The sequence below is a fragment of the Dama dama genome, chromosome 11, assembly GCF_033118175.1.
Source record: "Dama dama isolate Ldn47 chromosome 11, ASM3311817v1, whole genome shotgun sequence".
Classification (NCBI taxonomy): Eukaryota; Metazoa; Chordata; class Mammalia; order Artiodactyla; family Cervidae; genus Dama; species Dama dama.
In genome coordinates this window covers 97,075,497-97,079,777 of record NC_083691.1, presented here as the reverse complement: position 1 = coordinate 97,079,777, position 4,281 = coordinate 97,075,497, and the positions used below count along the sequence as shown (strand labels likewise).

At 47.0% G+C, this 4,281-nt stretch overlaps 1 non-coding gene across 1 annotated transcript; it reads left to right on the top strand.

The window, feature by feature from the left end:
* The first annotated feature begins 1,469 nt into the window (after positions 1-1,469).
* TRNAG-CCC (transfer RNA glycine (anticodon CCC)) lies at positions 1,470-1,542 on the top strand. The gene has a single exon. It is a non-coding gene; the product is annotated as a tRNA-Gly (tRNA).
* Positions 1,543-4,281: the final 2,739 nt, after the last annotated feature.

The window sequence follows — 4,281 nt, the reverse complement described above, 5'->3', positions numbered from 1 at the left end:
CTTAGAGAATGAAGTTATGGTTACTGGGGTGGGGAAGAATGGGGATAAGAGATAGTTAGTGAGTTTGGGATTGATATGTCCACACTGCTGTATTTAAAATGGATAACCAACAAGGGCCTACTGTAGAACACAGGGAACTCTGCTCAATGTCACGTGGCAGCCTGGGTGGGACAGGACTTTGGGGGAGAATGGATATATATAAATGTGTGGCTGAGTCCCTTTGCTGTCCATCTGAAGCTATCACAGCATTGTTAATCAGCTATACCCCAACACAAAGTAAAAGTTAAAAAAAATAAAAAATGCATGTTGATACCTTAAAGAGAAAGAGGAGAAGAATTGCTATTTGTGGGGTTTCTTTATTTTTACTGAATTCATAAATACAACTTAATTAGACTTAGATGAAAAGCTAATCAAATTAGGTGAAACAGCCCTAAAAACCTAGCCTGTGCCACCAAATCATGGGGAGTGAGAAGGAGAACCTCCCCTCTCTTGAGGGGGTTTCAGAACCATCAGGAGATGCAGCTGTGGGGTTTTCAGACTTTGATCTGCTTAGAAGGCAGAGGAGAGGCTCCTGGGGGTTTACCAGAGGGCGAGGCAGGACCCCAGGCTCAGATGGGGAGAAGACTCTTCTGAGTCTGGAGAAGGCTGAGCCAAGGGTCTCTTCACAGTACCTTCAACCTGCATGGGAGAGGGGGCAAAGTCTTCCATGTTACAACCAAGCCTGAAAGCTGCTGTCCCTTTAAATTCCCATCCTCCAAGAGCATGATGTGCCAAGTACCGCTCTTGGCTGCAGCAACACAGCTTCAGTAACAAGCTCATCATTAGCGACAGGACAGTAAAACACAGTGGCCGGTAAGTTCTATGAAGGCAAGTAAAAGGGGGTCAGAGTGACATGGAGTGGGGAGGCTGCTCCTTTTGAAGGAGCCATGAAGAAGGCTTCTCCAGGGAGCTAGCTGAATGGAGAACCCAAGGACATGAGAAGTGACCCCCACAGAGATCTGGGGCCAGGGTTCCAAGCAGAGGAAACAGCAGATATAGACACCCAGGCAGGATCATGCTTGGCATGCCATCAGCGCAGCAGGAGGCCAGTGTGGCTGGAGCATGAGGAGGAGGAGAGCAACTGGGAAGCCGGGGAGGGACCTGAATGCATGGAGACTCTGGAGTCTAGTCTCCATCATGATGTGGAGCCACAGGAAGGTTGACAGAAATAACATGATCTGAAATCCTTGTTGGACAGTGGCTTTTATTCTCTGGGGAGAGCTGACAATGGTGGGAAGTGGAGTAGAGAGGTCTACGAGGCCATTGCTGCATCTGGCAGAGCATGAAGGTGGCTTGATGGGAGCGGGAGGGGATGACAGAATGTAACACTGGATTTCATGCCAGGTATCAGGGAAGTGGATGCATGGGGCAGGGCCCAGTGATACCTGGATAAGAACACTGGAGTGTGTGTGTATGTGTGGGGGGAGACTTCCCTGGTGGTCCAGTGGCTAAGACCCTGTGCTCCCAACGCAGGGGAACCAGGTTCGATCCCTGGTCAGGGAACTAGATCCCGCGTGCTGCAAGTAAAGATCCTGTATGCCGCAGAGAAGACCTGATGCAGCCAAACAAAAAACCAAAAACACTGGAGGGAAAGATTGGGGCTGGGGTAGCCAGAGTACTGGGCTAGTTTATGTTAGATTTGAGAATCCAGACCACAGGTCCATGGATTTAGGAAAGAGTCAAAGGGGGGAAGTTTTGTTTCCAAAACCTTCACCATACTTACGGCATTTGTCTTATAACCATGACCCCTGCTGAGATCACTCAAGAAGAGAGTGTAGAGAAGAGGACTGAGAACCGAGTCCTGGCGAAACCCAAAGCTTTGAATCTAGGAAGAGAAGAAGGATCCAGTGAAAGGACTGAACAGAAGCAGCCAGTGCGGGGGCAGGGGGGGGGGGAGCATCAGGAGAGCATGGGGTCAGGGAGCCAAGCCAAGAAAGAGTTTCCAGAAGCAGGGAACAAACAACCCATCAAACCACTGAGAAGAGAGGAGGAAGCACACAGAGAAAGAGCTGTTAGATTTCCCAACTGGGGGCAAGGGTGACCTCAACAAAAGCCTACTGAAGGAGTGAACAAAAGCCTGACAGAATTGAGTTGAACCTAGTGAGAGGGAGGAGGTGGAGACAATGAATACAGCCCTCCAGGAGCTGGAAAGAGGCTCTGAAGAAGGTTTCTGTAGCCGGAGGGGAATAGGGGGTCAGGGAAAGGTCTTTGTCTTTGGCTTTGTAAGTATGTCAGCCTGTCACATGTTGATGAGAGTGCTCCACTGTGGAGGAAGAAGTCTACAGTGGGAACAAGAACAATGGCTGGAACAATGTCCAACTGTGGACAAAAGACGGCAGGGACTCCATGCATGGAGGGGTGTTTCCTTTTCTCAGGGGCTTGGACAGGACAATCTCAAGCAGAAAGACGAGTCAACATGCATGTGGACAGGTGGAGCTGGTGGTGGGAGCCTGGGACATTCTCTTTTTGTTGCTTTTCTTGATGTAATAAATGCAACATCATTTCCTCAGGGTGCGGGGAGGGAGAAAGCAATGGGATTTTGAGAAGAGAGAAGGTGGGAAATGTTCTCTAGGATAGAGGAAGCGTGAACAACAGGGAAATTTAGTATTGTGAGCCCGCTGGGTGTGTGTGGTCATATTCTAAAAAAAATTTTTTATTGGAGATTAATAGAACAAGTGAACTTATTTGCAAAGCAGAAATAGAGACAGATGTAGAGAACAAATTTATGGATACCGGGAGCGGGGATGAATTGGGAGATTGGAACTGACACATAGACACGATTGATACTGTGTATAAACTAGGTAAGTAATGAGGACCAACTGCATAGCACAGGGAACTCTGTTCAGTGCTCTGTGGGGACCTAAATGGGAAGGAAATCTAAAAATGAGGGGATGTATGTATATGTATAGCTAATTCACTTTGCCATACAGCTTAAAGTAAGACACGAATTGGTTGTGTGTTTCTATAGCCATGTTTACCTGCTCAGGTTGAGGGCCAGTGTGAACAAGGGGTGGGATGTAACTAGTACTGGAATGCAGAGTGCAAGTCTGATGGAAGAGCAGGGGGTCCAGAGGAATCAGAATGAAGGGTTGTGAAACCATTCGCTTCCTCCTTCCAGTCTGAGCAGCTCAAGAAACAAGAGGCAGGTTGGTGGGTCAGAAATGGTTGGTCTGGAGACACTAGAGGGAAGACGTGAGTGGGGCTGAGGGAGAGGAGCTCTTGGGCCGTCTTAGGTCTTGCTTGAGTTTGGGGTGGGGTGTGGGTGAGGGGGCATCTTATCTGGAGCAAGTGACTCTAGACGGACCCTTCAGGCCTGTCAGACAAGGGGAGGCCAAGAACATTCTATGAGTTGTTGCACTTCATGTTTAAGAAGAACTCTGCTTATGTTATGGTAATATAAGTCCTGCAACACAGCATCATAGAGATGGTCCACACTGAACCCTCACCACGTGCCGGCTTCACTGTTCTGAGATTACATGCCTTAAATCATGGACTCTTTTTTTTTTTTTTTTAAGATTCTTTCGATATAGGCCATCACAGAGTATTGAGCAGAGTTCTCTCTGCTATACAGTAGGTCCTTATTAGTTAGTAGGTTCTCATTAGTTATGTTTTATATATAGTAGTGTGTATGCATGCATGCATGCTAAGTTGCTTCAGTCATATTCGACTCTGTGACCCCAAGGACTGTAGCCCACCAGGCTCCTCTGCCCATGGGATTCTCCAGGCAAGAATTCCGGAGTGGGTTGCCATGCTCTCCTACAAGGAATCTTCCTGAGCCAAGGATGGAACCCAAGTCTTCCACGTCTTCAGCATTGGCAGGCAGGTTCTTTACCATTAGCTCCATCTGGTAAGCCCAATAGTGTGTATACGTCAATCCTAATCTCCCAATTTATTCCTCTCCCCCACCTTAGCCCCTGGTAACCATAAACTTGTTTTCTGTATCCATGACTCTATTCTATTTTGTAAATAAGTTCATTTGTATCTTTTTTTTTACACTGTTGGTGGGAATGTAAATTGGTACAGCTGCTATGGAGAACAATATGGAGATTTCTTAAAAACTAAAAACAGAGCTACCATATGACCCAGCAATCCCACCCCTGGAGAAAACCATAATCTGAAAAGATACATGTCCCTCAGTGTTCACTGCAGAACTATTTACAATAGCCAAGACATGGAAGCAACTTAGTGTCCATTAACAGAGGAATGGATAAAGAAGGTGTGGTATGTATATACAATGGAATA